The sequence below is a fragment of the Planococcus citri genome, chromosome 5 (genome assembly GCF_950023065.1).
Source record: "Planococcus citri chromosome 5, ihPlaCitr1.1, whole genome shotgun sequence".
In the NCBI taxonomy this organism is placed as follows: Eukaryota; Metazoa; Arthropoda; class Insecta; order Hemiptera; family Pseudococcidae; genus Planococcus; species Planococcus citri.
The window spans coordinates 11,799,180-11,811,680 of record NC_088681.1 but is presented as its reverse complement, the minus strand read 5'-3'; the positions used below and the strand labels follow the sequence as shown (position 1 = coordinate 11,811,680).

General features: G+C 33.8%; 1 protein-coding gene across 2 annotated transcripts in view; it reads right to left on the bottom strand.

The window, feature by feature from the left end:
• The window catches only part of Ggamma30A (guanine nucleotide-binding protein subunit gamma-e), a 268,461-nt gene that overhangs the window by 183,628 nt on the left and 72,332 nt on the right, over positions 1 to 12,501 (bottom strand). The window lies entirely within an intron of this gene.

Genomic DNA, 12,501 nt, shown 5'->3' with positions numbered 1-12,501 from the left:
GAAAGCTTGTAATTTTCATAAAATCGCCGTTCAAAAACTGGAGGCCAGCGAACACAGAGGTGGTGAATTCAAAACACGAATAAATCTTTGAACGAACTGGATGCCCAAGAATTAGTGGCATTCAGTATTTCACACCACATTATTCTACGATTTTTCAATTTTTCCAAAATGAGCAGGGCATGGAGGGGCACCGAAGGGTTGTATCGCAAAATCGAGTACATATTCGAACTCAGTGCCTTTGAATCATCAGAAATCGATATGTCACACCGTACTTCTGTGATCATTAGGAAATTTTTTTCAAGAGGGGCAGAGGGGAATAGAGGGGCGTAGAAGGGTTGAATCGTGAAAATGAGTACATATTCGAACTCAGTGCCTCTGAATCATCAGAAATCGATATGTCACAGCGTATTTCTGCGATCATCAAGTTCATTTTTTAAAAAAAGGGGCAGAGGGAAATAGAGGGGCGTGGAAGGGTCGTATCGTGAAAATGAGTATATATTCGATCTCAGCGCCTTTGAATCATCAGAAATCGATATGTCACATCGTATTTCTGCGATCACTGATTTTTTTCAAGAGGGGCAGAGGGGAATAACGGGGCGTAGTAGAGTCGTATCGTGAAAATGAGTATACATATATGTATTCGAACTCAGTGCCTTTGAATCATCAGAAATCGATAGGTCACATCGTACTTCTGCGATCATTAAATTTTTTCAAGAGGGGCAGAGAGGAATAGAGGGGCATAGAAGGGTCGTATCATGAAAATGAGTTCATATTCGAACTCAGTGCCTTTGAATCATCAAAAATTAATATGTCACATCGTACTTGTGCGATCATTAGGTAAATTTTTTCAAGGGGGCAGAGGGGCGTAGAAGAGTTGTATCGTGAAAATGAATACACATATATGTATTCGAACTCAGTGTCTTTGAATCATCAGAAATCGATACGTCACATCGTACTTCTGCAAATATTAAATTTTTTCAAGAGGGGCAGAGGGGAATAGAGGGGCATAGAAGGGTCGTATCATGAAAATGAGTACATATTCGAACTCAGTGCCTTTGAATCATTAGAAATCGATATGTCACATCGTACTTGTGCGATCATTAGGTAAATTTTTCAAGGGGGCAGAGGGACGTAGAAGAGTAATATCATGAAAAGGAGTAGAAATTTAAACTCCGCATCCTCGATTCAGTATGAATCGATATGTCACACTATATTTCTACGATCATCCAATACTTTCATAGGGGAAGAGGGGTGGAAGGTAGGTCAGTGACCTTGGGAGTCCGGACAGACGGGTCAATTGGGAAGCCAGACAGGCACGCAAACAACCCTCGAGAGGCCAGACAGACAAACACACACAGATGACTGTGAGAGGCTAAACAGGTAGGTCAGTGACCTTGAAAGGTCAGACAGGCGGGTAAATGACCTTCAGACTTCAAACGGGCAGACAGATGACCTAGGGAGGGTGGAAAAGTAGGTCAGTGACCTCTGGAGTCTCAAGACATGGGACGATGACCTTAAGAAAGAGGCTATACAGACAGACATAAGAGTCAATGACCTTAATAGGTTCAATAGGCGGACAGACGACCATGGTAAATCATACCAATAGGTCAATGACCTTGAGATGTCCAACAGGCAGACAGATAGTGACCTTCAGAGTCCCGTAAAACAGGAGATTTTTACTTTTTCTTCAAAAATCATCCAAAATCTTCTCGCTTTTCAACAAAATTGTTGAAAATTGACATTATTTTTGGGTAAGAAACTCTTTACGGTCTCCATTTTTTCCATAAGTTGCTCCAAAGTCTCAATTTTGCCAAAAATCGTCAAAAATTCTAGATTTTTTGCAAAATTGACAAAAGTTTTGTTTTTTATTAAAATTGTAACAACTTCAAAAAGTCGTGATTTTTACCAAAAACTGTCAAAAATTCTAGAATTTTTCTAAAATTAACAGAAGTCTTGTTGTTTAGCAAAATTTGCAAGAAATTGTGTGTTTTTTTTAATGAAAAAAACTCCAAAAAGGCGAACTTTTTGCCAAAATTGTAAAAAATTCAACGTTTTGAAGGTTAAAAAATCCAGTTTAAGTACCTGAAATTGCTAAAAAAAAAAATAAAAATACCAACCTCAAAACTGCAAAAGTCTAGATTTTTGAAAACAATTTTGAAAAAATATTTTTTTGCCAGTAATCCCACAGAAATTGCTGCTTTTTGTTGAAATTGTCAAAATTTTGCATTTCAACAAAAAAATGCAAAATTTTATTTTTTGGAAAATTTTTTCAAGATTTTCATTTTTTTTTCAAAAATTATCCAAAAGTCTTGCTTATTGCCAATATTGCCAAAAATTGCCAAAAATTCTCGCTTTTCAACAGAATTGATAGAAATTGTCATTTTTGAGCGAGAAATTTCCAGAAGTCTAAATTTTTCCATAAATTGTTCAAAGTCTCAATTTTTGCCAGAAACTGCCGAAAAGTATCGCTTTTTTACCAATAATAATTATCAAAAACTTTGTTTTTTGCTAAAATTGTCAAAGTCTTGATTTTTACCAAAAATTGCCAAAAATTCTCGCTTTCAACAAAATTGCTAAAAATTGTAGTTTTTTTGCAAAAAATTCCAAAAATTCCATCAATTGTCCACAGGTCTCAGTTTTTTGCTAAGAATTACTACAAAAAAGTCCTTTCTTTTGTCAAAATTTTTAAAGTCTCGTTTCTTATTGGCCATTTTTTTGTATCAGAAAAACTACAAAAATTCTCATTTCGTTGCCGAAACTTTCCAAAAAGTCTCGCTTGTTTACCAAAAAGTTTTAAATATTTCAAAGTTCATCTTTTTGAAATAAAAACTCAAAACATTTTCCTTTTTTTTTTATGTGTTTGTTTTCTTCATTGATATGTTTCGGTCAAGTTTTGTAAATAATTTTTTTGGTTGTAAGTTCGTAATTTTTTGTACCCTCCCCCCTTCCAATCCCAACCAAAACATCCAAAAAGAATTGATTTTCGCTTTAGCTGCTCAAATACTCTTCTTTTTGTACCAAAATTGCCGAATAAAAGTCATGTTTTTCGCCAAATTTGCTTATAAAGCTCTGCTTTCTTTTTGCCAAAGCCCAAGTCCATAGGTGTTATTTTTTGAAAAAGTTATCAAAGAGTGCCAATTTTTGGCAAAATAGTCAAGAAGTGTCCATTTTGGGCAAAATTGTCAAAAAGTGTTCATTTTTAGAAAATAGTTGAAAAAAGACAATTTTTGCCAAAATTGTTAATCAACCCTGTTCTTGCCAAGATTGCCCAAAAAATCCTGTTATTGCCAAAATTATCAAAAAATTTCTTTTTTTGGTCAGAATTGTAAGAAATTTGTGCTTTTTTTGTCCAAATAACGTTCAAAAAGCATCCATTTTTGCCTTACTTGACTAAAATTTTCTATTTTTGTTTCGAAGTTTGCCAAACAAAAGTCATGTTTTTCGAAAATTAGCTCAAAAACTTTTTTTAGTCAAATTTTGTTTTTTCTCTCAAATTTTTTTATGATTTCCACTTTTTACTTATGACAATTGTTAATATTTTAAAAATTTCCTTTTAAGATTTTGAGCTGCGTGTCCTCTCAACAAACCTGCGTATTTCTCATTAATCAAGGCATACATAAGTAATATTGAAAGATATTGTTTCTGAAGCTGTGAAAATATTTTAGAAATCAATGATATTACTTTTTTGGGCGATAAATTGCGAATTTTCAAAAATCCAAAAAATGATAAAAATCAGAAAAAATTTTCAAAAAGACAAAATTTACCCAAACGATTTTTTTGAAAATGAGCCTAATTCGAAAACGTTATGAAAAATTGCAACAATTAAATTTTAAAATATCCGATTGATTTTCAAGTCACATTAACCGAACAGCATGTGCTTTCTTTCCCATCGCGGCCAAAAAGCCAAAAACGAGAAAACAACTTTAATTTCATTCCGCTATTTTAATTTCGTTGGCCTGCTTTTAAAAACAGTATTAAATATCGCTCGAACGCGTTTCTTATACCTAAATAATTTTTTATTCATGCGATTCTCGTTTCTTTAGTCGCGTTCGGGGTCGGCTTGGACTAGCTAAATTTACTCTTGCTTTTGTGTGAACGGTTCGTTGAAAACTTTAATAAAGGATGTCAAAATAGACTATACAGAGAGAAGAGGAGGAAACGAGAACCAAGAGCTTATATTCAAATTACTGAAAAATTACGTTATAGTAAAGGGAATTCCTTTATCCATTATTTATCTCGTTTAACAACAACGTCTTAGGTAGAGATACCACTAACGTAATAATATTCTCTTCGAATTCGCTCGAGATATACGAGACCAAAAACCCGCGATATAATTATCCTCTGTGTATGCCGAAAGCCAGAGAGTGAGAGAAAAGGGAAAGAGAGACATACACGTAGATTAAGATAAAGAGATTCCGTTCTCTTTGCTCCTTTTACTCGTCGCTGTACCCGCTCCGAGTATTATGTCACGTCACATACTCACAGGCTATAGGCTAACTAAGTAGCACTGTGTCTGCCTCTGCCTATACTCGTATATCCAGGATAATTCCATCGTTCGCTATTTATTATGCTTCATATTACAGTTAAAATCTATAATCTTTACGCGCATAATGCGTAGCCTCCGAGCTTGGGAAATGAATTTCAAGTGGAAAATAGGCGAAAATCTTTAAAATTTTCGAAGCATTGTGTCTGTTTTTTGATCTATCAAATTCATGAAAATAACATTTAAAAATGCTGAAATATTATTCCATTGGGCGAATCAAAGGGACAAGGGCTACCATCATCGTATTGGACGACTGGACGTTAATATTATATCGATAACAACGGACGAGAGAGACTCGAATTATGAAAACTGCCGTTAAACTGCGAAAAATAAAAAAGGATTAAAAACTTTTCGCTCGGAAATTGCGGTTTTTTTTTGCATCTCCGATCCCCTGACAGTCCTTTGCGCCGTTTGTTGCTACAAATTTTATGTTATGCACGTAGGAGACTGCTATATTTCCCAGCATTGTTGGCGAACCGAGCGCAGATGACGATCGAACCTTGTCGAAATACGAGTAACCGAATAAACGCTAAAGTATTATTGTATTTTTTTAATTCTAGATGGGAGTAGGTTTGTATGAAAACTGTCCCCGAGGATTAGTCTATGGCTGTACAGGCCGATAAATACGATTGCATGGTAATTGTTTCAACCTTTGTCGATATGCGTGAAAGTTTAAGCCCCTCGAAGCTGAGGCATCAGCTGACTCTGCGAAAGGAAATGGAATATACGATGGACTAAAAAATTCATCAATATTTATGATTTATTAGAACATAAGCAAACACAGTTATCAGTTTACAAATTTTTCATCATGAAAAAAAAAAAATTCTGAGATAAAGTAAGTTCTATTCAAAAAAATAAATAAAAAATAAAAAAATGGAAGGAAAGGGAAACGAAATTGTAGGGTATACGTATCGAAGATCATCCAAAACAGTAAGTTGATGGAAAATGAGGGAAAAATCAAAATTCTACCAAATTGAACAAGAAAGCTGAAATTTGGGATATACCCTATTTTCGACATGCCAAATCGATTGGAAACAGTTTCAAACCGTTTTGAGCAGTTCTGGAGCCTCCAGCAGATTTCTGGAACTCGAAATTCCCACAAAATTTCATCAAATGGAGTTGTATAGCCGAAATTTTAATTTCAATACGCTACGAATCCAACTGCAGGAGAATTTCAAGTCGTTTTGGAGCCTCCAGCGATTTTTTGAAAATCACTGGAGCCACCCGTAGATTTTTGAAACTTGAAATTTCCCCAAAATTTCGTCAAGCGGAGATAGAAAGTCGAAATTCATTCTGCAATCTACTTTCAATACGCTAGGAAGCCGACTGCTGGTGAATTTCAAGTCGTTTTGGAGCCTCCAGCGCGCGACTTTCCATGTAATCGACTTCATATCGTATTGAAATTAGTTTGCGAAGTAAATTTCAGCTTGCCAACTACGTTTGGTAAAATGTTGCGGGAATTTCAAGTTTCAAAAATCTACAAGAGGCTCCAATGATTTTCAAAAAGTCGCTGGATGCTCCAAAATGACTTGAACCTACCTGAAGTCGTCTTCAGGGGATGTCAAAATTGGAGTGTAGAGTAAATATCAGCTTTCTATCGCCATTTGATGAAAATTTGTGAAAATTTAAAGTTTTAGAAATCTGCTGGAGGCTCCAGTGATTTTCAAAAAGTCGCTGGATGCTCCAAAATGACTTGAACCCACCCGAAGTCGTCTTCAGGGGGGTGTCAAAATTGGAGTGTAGAGTAAATATCAGCTTTCCATCGCCATTTGATGAAAATTTGTGAAAATATAAAGTTTTAGAAATCTGCTGGAGGCTCCAGTAATTTTCAAAAAGTCGCTGGAGGCTCCAAAACGACTTGAAATTTACCTGAAGTACTTCGTAGCGCATTGAAATTAGTTTGCAGAATAAATTTCAGCTTTTCATCTCCATTTTGATAAAATTTTGTAGGAATTTCGAGTTCCAGAAATCTGCTGGAGGCTCCAGAACTGCTCAAAACGGTTTGAAACAGTTTCCAATCGATTTGGCATGTCGAAAATAGGGTACATTCCAAATTTCTGCTTTCTTGGTCTTTTTGGTAAAATTTTGATTTTTCCCTCATTTTTGGTCTAAATTTGATTTTCAAAAATTCACCAAAAATCGAAAAACGCAATTTAGCACTTGAAATTTTGACAGGTGATGAATTTTTGCCTGATTTTTCGATCTACTTTTGTACGGTTTGAAAAATTTTGTGCAAGTCCTATTTTGGAACGTAAAATCTGCGATTTCGGTTGATCTGCCAATCAAAATGGCCGCCATTTTGTAAGTAGGACCACTTTTTTTTGGAGTACAAGGGCTAGAAATGTTCCTTAGGACTTTCCCTTTAAGAAAAAAGCTGTCCCGGAGGATCGACGGGGGGTGCAATAGATCCTTAAGCGGGCTCCCCGACTATAGAGGATCTCTTGAGAATTGATGAATCAAAAATCGAACAAAAAAAGCTTCAGGAGAATATGAAATGTCACCTCGGTCGATTTTGGGAGTCGAAAAATGCGAGTGATTCAAATTCCAACTCTCTAGTTCAATTTTATCCAGCTTCCATTTATTTTCATCACGATCAAATTTTTAAATATGTACTTTTGTTACAAAATTGAAAAATGAAATCAAAATATTTTTCTATGGGGAGGAGGAATTTGTAGGATCAATTGTCAATTTGAATCAAAAAATGCAGTTTTTTCCCCAGAGTTGCCTTTCTACATAAAATGATACTAATCATAAGGGGAGGGGGAAGGTACTGCGAAACATCGAAAATTCAAAGATTCGTGTCTCAAGACTGGTTGAACATGGGAGCAATTTCTAAGAAAATGAATAGAAATTTTAAAACGTTAGATACTTTTATGTAGGTACTTTACCAGCTTGAAATTTTCAACGCTAGAATTTGGCTTTTTAATTTGTAGTTTGACATTTCATTATAATTATGTACCTGCGACACTTGCGTACTTACAAAAGTTCACATTCTTTAGGTAAATAGTTTTAAAAATGAGGACATTTTTTTTAACAATTTTGCAAAAACAAGAGTTTTTTGAGCAATCTAGGCAAGAACTCGACTGTTTGACAATCTTGGAAAAAATTCAATCTTTTTGACTATTTTCCAAAAATGAACACTGTTTGACAATTTGACAAAAATGGACACCTCTTGAATATTTTGCCAAAAATTAATACCCTTTGACAATTTTTCCAAAAATTAACACCTTTGGACTTGGGCTTTGGCAAAAAAAAAATAACATACATGCAAGTAAGCCAAAATCAAAACTTTCGGATAATTTTTGAAAAAAAAGAGTGAGTAAAAATTTTCAGAAATTTTGTTAAAAAACAAAGAATCATCAAAATGCAAAAATTTGACAATTTCAACAAAAAACAGCAATTTTGGGAAATTATTAACAAAAATTAAATATTATTTCTTTGCAATTGTGTTCAGAAAACGAGCGTTTTTTTCCAATTTCAGATAAAGTGAGAATTTTCAACATCTAAAAAGTTGGATTTTTCACAATTTTTGACAAGAAGCTGTAATTTTTTTTTGAGTTTTCTATTTTTTTGAAAAAAAAACACAATTTCTTGAAATTTTGTTGCTTAAACAACTAGATTTCTTTTAAATTTTGGAAAATGTAAGACTTTTTGACATCCTCCCCCAAAAAACCACAATTTTCAACAATTTTGCTAAGTAAATTTGTATAAAAACAAAATTTTTGTCAATTTTTCAAAAACCGAGAATTTTTGAAAATTTTAGACGAAAAAAAATTACTCTTATTCGTAGTCTTTGTCGAAAAAGCGAGGCTTTTATAAAATTTCCGGAATTATTTTCCGAAAAAGCGACAATTTTTAGCAAGAAATGACACTATCTGGCAATTCAGACAAAATGCAAGCTTTTTAGGTACTTATCTCATAAAATGAGCTTGATTGCTTCTGAATTATTTTACTGTTAGATCCTCTAGCCTGAGTCGCTGAATTATGGCTCGTAAAATAAAATACATAAATATTGCTTCTCCTTCGCCAATGAGTCAATTTACATGATGAAGAGTATATAGAACACAGGGCAGCAAACGCTATCTATCCCTGGATAATTGTCGCGTGTTTTGAAAGTTCGTTTTCGATTCTCATCCACACATCATTTGGTGTCGTCCCATACAAGGGTAAAATCTTTCAACCGTACACACTTTTGAGTAAAAAAGTTACATCTCTTCGAAATGTTTCCCTGGATTATACTCTATTCCAGCAACTCTGTCATTATAATATCTATGTATGTACCTATTAATTAATGACTCCCACGTATAGTATATAATTTGTTTTTTACACGATAAATTTCGTCTGTATAAGTTACATTTTCCAGTTTTAATAAATTCGAGTATTCCGTAATTATGTAGAATTACATTTTTGCTTCATTAATTAATTTCCCTTCGAAGTATTTCATTATATAATAGATTTTTACCAATTCCGCTGGGATTCAACCACTCCAGCCACGGTTGGTAGGCAGCAATAACCAAAAAAAATAGGCAGGAAAACTGACGAATTTGACGTGTAATCTTCAATATTATGCATACAATACATCCATCTCCAAAACAAAAAATATTGTGCCAGTTCACAGTTGCTGCATTTGAGCAAAAGTTGCTGAAATTCACCTATGATTTTATGACTCTGTTTTTTGCAAGAATAATTTGTTACCTACAATACATACTTAACTGATACAGGTACGTTGACTAATTTAATATTTTCAATCAACTTTTTTTCTGAACATCAGGAAATGAATTTTATCTATTTGGATAATATTTTTTTATGGTAAATCCTTCCAACATGAAGTCACACTCATACCTACATATATTTGCAAATCACGAGATTCTATGTACACATACACATCACTCGGGTACTTTTACTTATTTCATTCTAGATTAGATACATCCCGTAATACAGAAGACGAAGATGACGACAAATGATGAAATTGAGAACCTCATCATCGCTGCGGTCATTTCCCTATGTACATTTTCGACAATTTGCCTAATCATTCATTTTTACAAATTCTTCAAGGCTCCATCACCACAAAGTCTGTCAACTAAAAACCTTACTTTTTATTGTTTTTTCTTATTGTTGATCTGCTTGACTACATTTGGATATCTAGCATTTACCCAGACGGACTTCATCCCTTATTTGTATCACATTTTACAATACTCAATAGCGGCGACAACCTTCATCAAATTCATCATAGCTTTTGATTTATTCTTATGTTTTCGCAAAATTGCTATCTACCTGCAAACTGCTCCTTCATTGGGCACTCAAAATAAAAAATTCATCATTTATTGTATTCTTAGTACAAGCGTACCTCTAGTTTACCAGTTCATTTGGGAAGCATGGACTGGAGGAAAAACAGATTTTGACGACTTTTCATCATACTTCACGCCTTTCAACGCCGCGAGGATAATTCGTATCGCACGTTTATTTTTAATTATTGGCGCATTTTGGTACATCAGAAAAGCTAGTATGGGTAAAAAACAGTTGTGGTCAAAATACGGTCTGCATATGCGTCTTCTTGCCATGCTTGGTGGATTCTCGGCTGCAATAAGCATTTACGAAGTCTATGATGTGATTAACCAGGAATTAGACAGTAGCCTTGATCAGGATGAGGCTCGTGAAGCAACAACTCTACTTTATTTAATGATACAATACCTGGGAGCAATTCTAGAAGGAGCCGTCATAGCAGTATTATTCACATTCAGAAAAGAGACATTTCAACCTACCACTACTGGTTTACCTACTCAACAGGCTACTGCGCATCGTGCGTAAGTAAGACAAGTTATGTACAGCGAAATAGCAAAAATGAGAATTTTTCAAGTTTTCCTGCTCATTTCACACCTTTGAAGTAATAAGGTTACATCTAAAAAAATCAATTTTGACACAACGTCATAAGTTTTTCAGTTGGAAATAGTCCCAAGAAGTGTATTATGTATTGGTTTGTATCAAAACAGATAAAATTTTCAAATGAAACACTTTTCAGAAAAATGAATTTGCACATAATATTGCAATTTTAGTTTTTTTAAATAAAAACTCAAAAACTAATGTGGTGTGTTACGATTAAAAAATGGAATTAATTTTGGACATGAGGTTGTCAGCTTCATTTCTGAGCAAGTATCAAAAGTTGGTAGGTAGGAGAATAGGTATCTGTATCAGAAGGTGAATTTCTACACAGGTAGGTAGGATCATTTTATATAGGAAACAAGATATAATAAACCCTAACACACCACATAAGCTTACGGATAATAACAAAATTCATTCTCGAATAAGAAACTAAAAATTCTTCTCCTTAAAATAATTTAGAGCAAAGCCAAGAAGGAGATGAGATAGAAGATCTCATCTAAGTAAATTTGTTCACAAAATCCAAAAATTTAAACTCTAAAGAAAACTGAATTTATCTCAGACAAACCAAATCATCTTGGTAATTCAAAGATAGATAAAAAGTAAAATCTCATAATGTCGAGATATATCATTAATTTAGAAAAAATAACTCAATTCATAATTGAACCATTTCAATTTATAAAGCGAATAAAAAGCTAGTCTTGAGTCCTATTTGACTATATCATACTATACAAAATATACATTAAAACCATATAATCATGGTATATCTTACTGGACGTTTGTTTGCTCACCTCCTTAGGTCATGGCAGAGCCGTGCCTACACCAGCACCCTTGGTGCAGCAACTTAGGCTTCCATTGATAGCCTGATGAGCACTTTGAAATATATTTAAAAATCACAAAACTCAGAATACAATTAAATTCTCGATTCAAATCATAATAGTTTTAATCTTCTTCAAAACATGACATCAAAAAACATAAGAAAAATTAAGAAAAATCGAACACATAAAAAGCACACGTCTGTCTAGAAACATAGTCCAAATACAAGTAATCGAGAACATAGAAGTTTATCTCGAACACTACATATTTTTCCCTTTACCTCCTCCATTTATCTCATCCAAAGAGAATAATGATCTATCAGTAAAATGTGAAATTACGAGGTAATACGCATTTTACGACACTAAGCATTCTAGAAAAGAACTAATGACATGTCAATTGGAAATTCAATTCTCATTAACTTTAGACAGTATAATTACTTTGTAGGATACTTCATTTTGCCACTAGACCAATTCTGATGAAAAGTTATAACTCAAAATGTGTTCCAAACATTGAAATATTTCTTCTTCAAGATTTTCTTTTTCAAAATATTCTTACTTATTCTAAATGAAGTTACAATACCCAGTCTTTAAAATGAGGTGCTATTCATTCCACACAATCAATACCTATTATCAGTTGATGAGAACAATTGAATCAAGTTATCAAAACAAAGAAAATCACTCTCCTGTAAAATTTCCCTTTTTTGAGATGTAACCTTATTACTCCAAAGGTGTGATATATCCCTGGATGATTGTTGTGTAATTTGAAAATTTGCTATCAATTCTTATCTGTAACCACCATTTAATTCATCAGTCCATTCGCCTAATAAATCACTAGTTTTTACCGAATTTGTACAATTGTCTTTATACACAATAGAATCTGTATCACAGTAGATGGCATCTGTATCCAATTTAGATAGAACTTCAAGGAGTCTCAAACGAGCATTGGCAGTTGTGTACACAGCCACAAAAATATTTGTATTGAAATTATCTTCAACAAACTCATCTTTTTTCTTGTAATCAGTATGCACCATTTGATCAGAAACATAATACACATTCAAGCGTTGCAAGCAATCATCCAACAGAAGTTCGTAAAATCTTGATGGCTCCACACATCTTTTCTTTTGGTGTCATCCTTGTCCCATACAGGGTGAAAACTTTCAACTATACACACTTTTCTGTAAAAAAGTTACAACTCTTTGAAATGTTTCCTTGGATTATAGTTACGAGTACTATATTCCAGCAACTCTTGTCATTAATATCTACCCA